This window comes from Leguminivora glycinivorella, chromosome 20, assembly GCF_023078275.1.
Source record: "Leguminivora glycinivorella isolate SPB_JAAS2020 chromosome 20, LegGlyc_1.1, whole genome shotgun sequence".
Lineage (NCBI taxonomy): Eukaryota > Metazoa > Arthropoda > Insecta > Lepidoptera > Tortricidae > Leguminivora > Leguminivora glycinivorella.
Genome location: NC_062990.1, coordinates 16,389,417 through 16,401,796, shown reverse-complemented (window position 1 = coordinate 16,401,796; position 12,380 = coordinate 16,389,417). Strand labels below are relative to the sequence as shown.

The window sequence follows — 12,380 nt, the reverse complement described above, 5'->3', positions numbered from 1 at the left end:
AATGGGGCCCCAGCTCTCATTTATATATATGTTATTCCAGCAACCAGCAATTTCAGCGACGTGTTATCCTGGTTGCCGCGGGGCTCTCCGGGCAGCGCTGGCGCTGAAGGGGGCGGCGGCGGTGACATGCTGCAGTCCCTCGCGCCCAACACCGTCAAGCAGTATCACACGTACTTGACACGCTGGTATAATATACCAGCATATTACATATTAAATATTATGTAATGTTTTGTGGAAAATAATATTAATTGTTTTAAGACATCTATTCCACAAATACTAGGTTTTGACAAATTGTGTAACGAGGTAGCTGGCTAGCTGGGTATGAAAGTGTCAATTGTTGCACATCTGCTTTGGTGCTTTTATTGAGAGAAAAGATCTCATCAGATGATAACGTGAAACGCTTTATGAAGGTGCGTTTTTTCGTATATATCCACCATAACCTAAATATCGAGACGTAATTAGTTTTAAACAATTTGTCAACGTTGTCAACAAGTGTGTGAAATATCCGAGTAAAAAATTAGTCACCCTATTAGCAATTGTTACAGCACACGGAGTGCAAAAATTTGTACTTGATAAAGTTATGTAATACTATTTACCATTATCCTGAAAAGATCCCTATAGAAATTTCAGACTTTATTAAAACTTCTAAAGTAGGTAGCTGTACGGATCAACGAGTGCATAACAACATATAGTTATATGATATACACAAGATGAATTATATCCGTGGTGGGTGTGAACGACTATTTATTGCCTACGAGAAACCACTTAGATTAGTAGGTGGATTAAGTAAATAAGATAGTGGTATTGACACCTCCATTTTCACCTCCCATTTGACCCACCATGCGTCGGTGTTAGCCGCAAATCGATTAGGAGTCAATATTGATGTAACCAGAAAAACATCAGGCCTGATACTTCTAAAGTTATCGATAAATTTTATAATAGGCCCTTAGTGTCTACGATTTATTTTACTAGAGCATCAATAATATATTACGAAGACATGTTTATATGTACCTATAGTTGTTGAGTTGTTAATTCTTAAAAACAAAGATAGTATGTATCTTTGCTGATTCTGACAGTTATAAAACATAAGTATTATAAGATGGCGCTAGATGAATATTAACAAGGAAGGATTTCCTTTTGGTTTAAATAAATTTATTAATGTTTGGTAAATGATGATATCACTAGAAATTGGAGATTTAATAATAATAATAATTCATTTATTGCAGACAACCTTAGTCCATAGGTACAATATACAATTACACACATTCACAAATAAAAATTACATGCAACATAACATTTAAGTGAATAAGGATTATCATGTGTTAAAAATTCACATAATCTTGACAAGCATAATTTTGCTAGGCTAACATTGTATACCTAATACAAAGCCAGAAATAAACTTTGTATATCTCTAAACATCTACAAGTTAATATATATCATTGAAGGAATTTGTGCAGCGTAATAATAATTGGAAATTAAACGAACTTACCTGTAAGTGAAGTTCTATTTCAATTATATTAGCTGCACAAATTCCGAAATGATAACCCTCCCGCCCAGGACCCGCGTTGTCCTAGACAACCAGGGATCCCGGAGCTATCCCTGACAAAGTTTAGGATAAGGCTGGCTTTGCTGAGTTGTTAGCAAAAATTATTGTTAAATCATATTCACTGCCAGCGCGAGTTACGCGTTACAAGATAAGCATATACTATGTAGCTATTATGTAGCATACTTTTTCCCGCTCTGTAATCTTGCGATTGAGGATCGCCTAGCGGGTAGCGAGTCGCAGGCAGTGAAGTTATATGTCCTGGTGTATCACTCTAAACTAAATGAAGTTGGTAGCGCCGAACGGCGTGACGGAGACGCTCCGTTCGGAAATGTGACGCAACGTTTTTGAATTTTCGTTCAAAAATTTTAATATTTACTCTAAATATCATGGCTAGGGCTGTATGTACTTCGGCGTACTACAAGTTAATATATATCATTTCGGAATTTGTGCAGCTAATATAATTGAAATAGAACTTCACTTACAGGTAAGTTCGTTTAATTTCCAATTAGATCAGGGACATAAAGTATGTTTTAGCTATGTTTTAACCATTCAGTGTAGAGGAAATGAAGTACCGTTTTAAAAAGGGGACTTTTTGAAGGTTTCTCAATCGTTCGCAGGGTTTGGTCCCATGTTTTTTAACATTCAGTGGATCAATTTCCTCCCATAGTTTAGGTGCATTTGTCGTTATGTACGGTACTAATAAATTCTTGAAAGTATGTAATTACGTCATTATGACATCTCTGTATCGTGCAAGCTATTGCAGTTATCTCCAAAAAAGCTATAAAATTTGATATCAGTGGAGTTGATTTCCGTGGTTTTGGTGGATTTTTTGACCATCGATATCAAAAAAAGTGACCACCGACTTCAATTGCCACGTTGTAAACTGATTAAATGTTCATTATTTTGTAACATTTCATATTTAAATACTACGATATACTTTGTTAAAATATATAACTAGGTTTCTAAGCAAATTAAGCCATACTATGGGTACAAAATTCTCTACTCAATAATGACTAGCATATTACCATGTTAAATTTAGTAAAATTGCGCGATTATGAGCCTTTTTACATGACCCTTCATCGAATTAAAATGACAAAATATAAATTGAATAATACGTTATATATTAAGTTGAAATGTGGAATAATTCTAATGGTCACTTTTTCTTTCATATGTGTAATTTATTTCGGTTTTAATGTGGAATAATGTTTAAAAAATTGAATTCAGTGGGGCAAATTGATTACAGTGCCCATACATAATTTCGGTGAAATAAAAATGTCTGATTTCTTACAAACCATAAGGTTCTAATGCAGGCCTCCACCACCAATATTTTTTAAATTTAGGCTAGATTTTATTAAATTAACTGACATATCAATAAAGTAGTAAATAAAAATCAGCACCGAAATCAGGCACCAAACGTCATCCCTGAGAATCGCCCTACAGTAAAACTTTTTAGCTAGGATTTTAAACTGTAAAAAATACTATTTAAAATAAAAAGACACGTGATACGTGTTAAAAAGGTGAATCTTATTTATTTGGACTTAACGTAACCTAACCAGAAGGGACAACCTATTGTTGATCAGATATCAGATCTGATCGAGCATCATCTGTATGCAGAGTCAGTCATACATCAGATCAACAAAAACTGTTAATATTAACTATTGCCAACGGATCAACCATTACCTGATGTCACAACCCATCTGATCAACATTTGTTGACAGGATTAATATTTCTCGGCGAGGTTACTGAACCTTTATAGGTTGAATGAGTGATCATTACTAAAAAATAAACTAAATTATTGTCATCGTAATTTGAGTTTTGGCATAAAAAAGAGCGATTATTTAATAATGTACCTACCACACTAGGATATTTGCCAAAAAAAATAAATACTTAGTTACATGTATGAAGTGCCCCCTCTCCCCTAATTTTTTTTCATTATTTATATACAAATCCTAGTAGCGGCACTCAAAACACACCTTCGTGTAAAAATTCATCAACGTAGGCTTTATGGTTACTGATTAAAGTGGCTATGAAACACGGACAGACGGACGGACATGACAAAACTATAAGGTTAGGAACGAAACCCTAAAATCATTGAATTGTTCAACGAGCCCACCCAGGAAACTGAGCAACCGCCGCCCTGCGTCGAGCCCGCCCGGGCAACAGGGCGACCGACTATGCGCATTCTCATTCCAAGCTAGCCCAGCAAAAGGCCGATCTCTTCGCCGAGCAACGAGCCTGCTATAACGACGGATAGCCCAACAACGAGCAACGAAATCGGCGGCGGAATGACGGACGATGGGTCAATAAGGGCGAGTTGTACCAACACACTTTAACACACTGATCAATGTCAAATATGGCGCGGCAGCTGTCGTCCCGTATATAACTGTCAAAACTTTTCATTCGTGTATGAGAAGTTTTCACAGTTTGGTGCTACTCACCCTAAGGGTACGTTGCACCAAACCGTCTGTAATTGTAATTTAGATTTAATAGTTTAGTTTTATTGTAAGATAATTTTATGTTTTATTAAAACTTTATTTTGTGGTTAAATTCATCGTATAGATGGTTTTAACTGTTCTCTTAGGAGTGAGAGCTACCCCGCCATATTTAACATTAATCAGTGGCTGGCCCTTAGTCTACAGTTAAGATACCTAGACATGAAGACACTTTGGCCCATTTCTCAAAACAGAAAGTTACACGTTACAAGCGGAAGTCGGATCTCTTTCCAACTTGTCATATTAGACATTGACAACCGTTTGTAACTTTGTGTGCAACTTGTAGCTTCGAGAAATGGGCCCTTGGTTAATAAAACAAATTTTGTTACTCATTGTTTATTAATTTATTAGAATTTCAATTCAACCGAAACAATTTTAACCCAATATTCAGAGATGTATTTATTTATTACTAGTAGGGAATGGATGAAAATTGTGTCGCTTAACTTCAAACTTTGGTAAATCCATTCTGCTATAAGGTTGATTCTTTTTCAGATTAGGTACCTATATAAATATTTTTTCACCACACCAACTGATAAAGGCTTTCTTTGCTATTCGAAAACAGATAGCAAAATTGCATTTTATCCACAAGAGTGCAAAGTAATTTCATACAAATTTTAACTTGATGTCTAAAGCTGGGTGTTAGAATTCACGTATAAATGATGAATTTGAATCATAAACGTTAAATAAATTGATATTTTTTATTTATTTTGATGTTTTACAGTGCACATTTTCATAGTCTTGGTGTAGTGAAAAATTTTGTGTTTCACTCGGTGGCAAAGTTTGTTTAACCTTCGTGCCTTGATACCCTCGTAACGCTCAAGATTCCACTTTTTGAGCCACTCGCTACGCTCGCGGTTCAATATTGGAATCTTTCGCTTGCTCAGGTATCAATATTGGCACGTGCGGTTAAACAACTACATTGCCCCCTTGTAAAACAAATAACTATTATACATAATCAACCTTAAAGCAGAATGGATTTACCCGAGTTTGAAGTTAGCGACACAATTTTAAAAGTGATTTTTTATTATTTCACTATGTAGATGAATAAGACACCCTTTTCACAGAAAAATGTAACAAAACTGTAAAAATAGTGTTTTTACCCGCCATAACGTTACCATTGTAAATGTTTAAGTGTTTTGCTACAGTCCACTGCTAACGCATTCCGAGTGACATGCAAGAAAAAAACTTTGTCGTAATCTGAGGTCTTATTATACCAACATTGACAGCCGAGTAGGGCGGTGGATAGTGGTAATTACATGGACTTAAGCATAACACGTTTAAACACATACGACAGCGATGGCAGCGGCAGGCGGGAACGGCAGACGGTGTCACTCAACAGTATGCATTTGCAAGGTACCCTCGACTGCAAGTGTCATGCAGCAGTTCGAGGAGTTGTTTTCTTACAAATGCATATTGCTAAGTAATAATAAAATGCATTGAGTCATCACTAAATCGACTGGCTGAATCCGGGTCAAAATCTGAGCCATCACTGGGAGAAAAATCCTGTGTATCAGTTTCGGAATCGAGTTTTTGGGTTGAAGTTAAGGTGCGACATGCCCTTCTTCGCTTTTTTCTTGGTTTCTTCTCTTTGTTTAATAATTCCGGATAATCCTCTGTCCCCTGAAAATAAAAATTACCATTTATTACTATGTAGGTATTAATACACTTTTAAATTACTAGACTTTTTATTGCTATGCCATGTTATGTCTAGGATAGGTAATACCTAATAATAAAATATTTTTTACCTGGTCAAGGCGCATAGGGTCGATTGAATTTAAATCTGATATGGAGACTACTTCATTGTCAGAAACTTCGCCTAAATTTAGAAATATTGATAATCCTGAAATCTCTATATTAGAGATTATATTTACGTTGCTCTCGAAAAAAGAAACTACTCGTACATTAAAATTGTTGTTCTCCCGCTGGAACCGACAGAGAGAGCGTCCGGTATATGAACGAGTAAAGAACAATTGGGTTTAGACGACCGGTTAGCTTAGTGGGTAGTGACGCTGCCTATGAAGCTGAAGCTCCTCAGTTCGAATCCGAATCGAACCGAAATCGAACATTATGTTTATATTTACGTGGCGTGCCTAGGGTTGCCTAAAAAGGCTAGCCTAAAGATATAGCTTCGTATTTCTGAGCCACACTATTAAATATAAAACCGGCCAAGTGCGAGTCGGACTCGCGCACGAAGAGTTGCGTGTCATTATCTACAAAAACGGCAATAAAATTATGTTTGTTGTATGAAAGACCCTTTAATTATAAATTTTCTTATGTTTTCAGTACTTGTTGTTATAGCAGCAACAGAAATAGGTACATCATCTGTAAAAATTTCAACTGTCGAGCTATCACGGTTCATGAGATACCTACACCTGGTGACAGACGGTCGTACCCTTTTGGTACGGAACCCTAATAAAAATTCGCTAAGTGTGAGTCGAAATCGCGCAAAGGGTTCCATACGATTATCTATAAAAAAACAGCGAAAAAAACTAATGTTTTTTTTGTATGGAACCCCCTTAAATATTGATTTTATTATGTGTTTAGTACTTGTTGTTTTAGCAGCAACAGAAGTACATCATCTGTGAACATTTCAACTGACTAATTATCATGGATCATGAGATACAACAGCAGTGACAGACGGACGGACTGCGAAGTGTTAGAAATAGGTTCCCGTTTTACCCTTTGGTAGGTATAGAATCCTAAAAATCGTTTTGTTATTCATTTTAATTACTTAATTTTTTCTCCTCATAATGTGTAATGTGCACCAACCGGTGTGTGGAGTGTGAACTGGCGAGTACACAGTAGGTATGCTACAAGTACAATATGTATGTACCTACAATACAAGCCTAGCACTAACAATATAATTTATTGTATGAGAATAACCTACAGTCGCCATCAGATATATCAGAGCTGTGAAGGCGCTCACAAATATCTGAACACGCCTCTATTACCAAGGCGTTAGGGACCATTCACACTCATGAGACGCAAGTCTTGCGGCGGTGCGGCGCACGCCAGGCCGCCGCCACGCCGCCTGGGGCGCGTCTTGCGTCCTTCCTATACAAAATGTACTGAGGAGACGTTTTTTGAATTACATTCGGGCGGCGTAGCGGAGACGTCCATTCCGCGCCGCAAGACATGCGTCTCATGAGTGTGGACGCTGCCTTAGAGTCTTGTGAGGGCCTTTGCATCTCTGGTTGCGTAGCTAATGGCACAAACGCTTACGAAACGCTCACGAAACGAAACGCTAGTAGATATCTATCCCTATCGCTCTTGCATATTGGCGAGACAGAGCCGGACTACGTTTCGTTTTCGTTTGGCGTCGGAGAAATGCAATTCGGCTACGGGGCCTGATATATCTGATGAAGACTGTAAGTACAACGAATGTGTTTTAAGCATTGGATTTTGAGACTGTAAGAAATATCCAGGAAGTCAAGTCAGGCGTTGGTTTTGGTAAAAATACCAACTTTGACGTACCCTTTCGCCGTTAATAAAAACGTGCACACATTTTAAGCTCATCACGCTGAACTTCATCAATTGTAACATTTATTTCACTTTTTTTTTAATACTACGTCGGTGGCAAACAATCATACGGCCCGCCTGATGTAAAGCGGTCACCGTAACCTATGGACGCCTGCAACTCAAACAGTGTCACATACGCGTTGCCACCCCATTAGAAACTTGTACATTCCCTTTTGCTGTGTTAAGTACACAGCAAAAAGGAGTGTACAAGTTCTAAGGAGGGTTCGGGTTGCCGACGACTCAAAGGACAATAGACGGAACAAGTTAGTTCCGTAAGTCCTCCCGTCATCAGCTCACCGCACCCTCGTTGAGCTCTGGCAGCCTTACTCACCGACAGGAACACAACACTATGCGTAGGGTCTAGTGCTATTTGGCTGCGGTCTTCTCTAAGGCGGAGGTACTACCCCAGTTGAGCTCTGCTCTAGATTCGAGCGAGACGATATGCGCTGTGCTGTGCCCTACCACACAAAGCGGAATATCATTCGCTATGCCCTACCTTCTTCAGTATGCCCTACCTCCTTCATGCTCTACTTATTTATCTAATCACTCAATAATGACAATAATATAATCTCAACAAGTAACTGAAAACATAAACGAAGTCAATCACAGAAGCAGCGCAGCACCGCCGCCGCTCACGCGCCAACATTACGCATTTCACAGACCATGATGCCTAACTTCATAGGCCTGCCAGGCTTTACAGTGCCTGTGATCTATTCTCCCGAACCAAGTAGCGCGCGTATTTAAGTCGGGTTTAAAATTGTTAGTCCAAGCCAAGTATGCAAATGGCACCATACAAAACTTTTAGCGCCATCGCCAGTTGTCTAATAAGTAACGCGTGCATTTTTGTTGACTTTAAAATTGTTAGTCTTACTTACGTATGTAGTTAATAATCATTTTAACTAAGACAAGCCAGGCTTTTGGGCTTGTAAGGCCGTACCACCACTGAAATTTACCTTATTTAACCATTTTTGGAATTGTCTATATACCAATTTTATTCTGTTAACACAACACGGCCGCTAATGCCGCCGGCCGCCGAAAATGCTATTATAATTATTTTATTGATGTCTGGTTATAATATACATGGATCGAACAAAAATACATATGTAAAAACTTGGAAAGTAAATTTTTGTCATGTGATGGTACCTATGGTAGCACCATAATATCTATACCCACTTGTTTACCACATTTACATATGCGAATAAAATATTCTTATTCAAGTGACAAACTAACTGTACAACATAGCATTGTGCCTACTTTTAAGAGGTTAGTTAGCATAAATAGGTAGTACCCACCTGCATATCGACATCAGTTTCAGATTCAGAATCCCGAATCATTGCGTAATCACGTAGTATATCTGTATTAGGTACTTATTTTAATTTCCTTCGCAATTGGCACTATCGAAGATGTTTCAGATAGTGAATCAGGGTATAATATTGGTGACATAATCCTGGTGTTTGAACAGGCACCTAGAAAAAAAGAATGGTTTTAGTCTGTTTAATAAGTCGGAAATTGCGAATAGGCAGTGTACATGGTACCTACATATTTTTGATCAAAGATAAATGTTTACATTTTTTCATCTTATTCAATTACATAAAGATGCAAAAATTTAAGCCTATCTTTAACCTAGACTCGATTGTGAAGAGGATTATAAAGCAACAGCGATTATAACCACAAAATTAAAAATTTGAAAAACCCCCGTCCGCGACATAGTGGACCGATTTTCATGAAACATGGCTGAGAATACTCCCGACTAACTCAGCTTTCAAACAAAAAAAAACGAAATCTAAATCGGTTCATCCGTTTAGGAGCTACGATGCCACAGACAGACAGACAGACAAACAGACAGACAGACAGACAGTCAGACACGTCACACTTATAACAAACCGTTGTTTTTGCGTCGGGGGTTAAAAATTAGACATTTCATACAACAAGTAAGCTTTTTAACAGAAATTTCATTTTTGACACAAGCTTTTTGGCTGACTGTACTTTCCTTCCCATGGTTAACTTATAATCATTGAGGCAATTCTAAAAAACCCAAACACGACGGTGTTTGGTTGTTTAATCACAGAGTTCCTATGGTCACCTTCCAGCTCCATCATCAGATCAGCTCTTTGTCATAATACTATTGCATTGTCATCCTAGTTATACATGCATACAAAATTTCAAAGTTCAGTCAAATTTCAAAGTGTATCAAATTTAAATTGCAAGATTTGATTACTTACAGACAGACATATAACGAGACAGGGGAAAATAAATAAAAGCTTGTAAAAATACGTTTGTATATCTAAGTAGGTATACAATACAATATTAATGCGTATTTGTTTACTTAATAGTTACTTATTTGGCTCGTTTGATGTGCGTCGAACACCAACACACGCGCGGTAACGCATGTTTGTTATTACTTATTAGTTGTATTCGTAATTTACGAAAATAAAGGTAACATTCAATAAAATATGTATAGTACTTTAATGTCTTTAATTCAAATTAAAGTTACTTACCTACTTGTTGTGTCTTCCATTTTTCTAACCAACCCAAATCCAACTGCAAAACATGTCCACTGCACGAAAATAGACTAATGACAGACCGAGTCAGAAAACGCAGTAAACTTGCGTACGTAGCCCCATCGCACTTTAATATACTTCCGTTTCATTTTTGCGACGTTGCCGTTGCGCCGCGCCGTTTTCAAAATACTAGATTCCGCAGTAAATGTTGATCAAGAAATGTTTATATTGATCAACAAAGTATTATTGTGTGTAAAAAAAAGGCGGTTACAAGATCAACAACCGCCGTGCCAGTGCATGACGAGTTAGAGGCTTTGTGGCACACTTAGGCACAGCGTTGCAAGGAGGAGAATTAATGTATAGCAATATTAGCACGATAAAATCAAAACTTCCTTAGTAACAGGCCCGTAAAGGCAGATCAACAATTGATGCGGATTTCAGCCTGATCAACAATGGCCGAAAGGAGGACAATATATATATATATATATATAGCGTATTTATATAATTTACTTGTCAATATCATTATATCCTGACGTTTTCCGACGACGACATTAAAAGCTAGTTTTATTTCACGAGTAATAAAATAACTATCGCCCTAACCGAAGACAATATATTTATAATGACTGTAATGTAAGTCTATGTTGATCGGTGTTTGCGTTGTACCTTAGGTGCCTGTGAGTTAGGTGGCGTCCAGTCAGTTCTAAAAGATATTGAATGAAGTTAAAAAAATAACTAACTAAAACTTTGTATGCAGAGAAAGTATAATATTTCAACAAAATAAGAATTCGACATTTTGCTAAAGTAAAAAATTAAACATTCCGGGAAAGTCAACGCTTGGGATTTCAACATTTCAGGAATTGAACTTCCTGGTCCTGAACAAAATAAATTAAATTGGAATTTAGCTATCAATATGTTATCATTAGGCCTAGGACTTTTTATCTCATAACGTGGTTCTAAAATCCGTGGTCGCCATTTATGAAAAATTTTCGAAGGTAAAGTCAAAGTTCAAATATATATAATTATATATTTATACATACTGTCACATCGTTACTGAGTTAATATTAATCGAACGTAGTTAATTTTATCTTAACATTTTTTTTATTATATTAAAGGAATTATATAATAAATAACATTACATTATTAGTTAAAATTAACTTCAGTATTGTTCAGTATCACTTCGCCACTCCTTTCGAACGTCTATTTTTTTGCACTTGTAATGTATTATTTCAGCAGTCTACAGACGGTGCTTTTATATTACACTAGTGAGAGAAGTGGGCCATTTTTGTCAGATCGAAATTTCAGAGAGCCACATGTACTGAAAAATGTAGTCCTTTTTTCCGCATTTGTATCGTAATGAGGCATTTTAGTGAATAAAGATTCAAATATTTTTTTTTCGAAAATAGGTATACTTGGCCATTTTTTTTCAAACTTGTCCACTCCACTTTTTTTTTGATTTAGAATTTTTTACGTAGATTCCACTCAGAATCGCGAGCTCTATCATTCTAATAGGAGAAAAAAAGTGTCCCAAGGTTTTTTTCCCATTCCGTTACCATATTTTCATACATATTGTATGGTGATAACGGAATGGAAGGTTCGAAAAAATGTATGGAAATCTTGGGACATTTTTTCCTCCTATTAGGATCGAAAAACCTCGCGATTCTGAGTATTAACCGCGTAAAAAATGTTACAAAAAAAAGAGACCCTGGACAACTTTGAAAAAAAAAATGGCCCACTTAATGTTTTCCAAAAAAAAAAGCGTCTCAAATTTAATTTTTCCACTTCGTTACCATTTTTTAAACACTTCGTGTTTTTTTAAGCACAAGTTTGCATACTAGGATATTTCTTTTCATGTCGAAATTTCAAAGGAGTGTACGAGTTTCCGGACTTATATAGGTAGTAATGTAGGTCCTATATCATACAGAAATAAAGCACCGGATAACTGTTAGAACATTATTAGTTATTAATTAATTAAAATTGTATTAAGTCTGATAAATATAATTATGATAAAAGTAAATAAATGAGTTGGCCGTGGCGTCAGTAGCTCTAGCTACTTATAGTTGCTTTTGGCAACTCTAGTTCCTAGCTGTCACCTCAGTGAGACTCAATTTCATATTAATTCCGTATCAGAGAAAAGTTCAGAAATTCGTTTTGACAGTTATTAAAATGAAGTTTTTTTGCACCCACAAGTTTTTTTTTTTTTCAAAATCTGTAAACGCCAATTTTCATTAATTTCAAATCTAGAGGTTTTCTAAGTTTCTGTATAGCAGCATTAGCAGCACCTGCATTTCGCATAGTGGCATAGCAAGATCTGGTAGCTGCTGC

At 36.6% G+C, this 12,380-nt stretch overlaps 1 protein-coding gene and 1 long non-coding RNA gene across 7 annotated transcripts in view; one reads left to right on the top strand and one right to left on the bottom strand.

The window, feature by feature from the left end:
• LOC125236967 (nephrin-like) overlaps window positions 1-12,380 on the top strand; it is an 835,833-nt gene that overhangs the window by 99,732 nt on the left and 723,721 nt on the right. The gene's annotated exons all lie outside the window — the stretch shown is intronic.
• LOC125236971 lies at window positions 4,958-10,387 on the bottom strand. Its single transcript, XR_007178258.1, has 3 exons — window positions 10,056-10,387; window positions 8,850-9,023; window positions 4,958-5,658 (listed from the first exon to the last, which is right to left on the bottom strand). It is a non-coding gene; the product is annotated as an uncharacterized LOC125236971 (long non-coding RNA).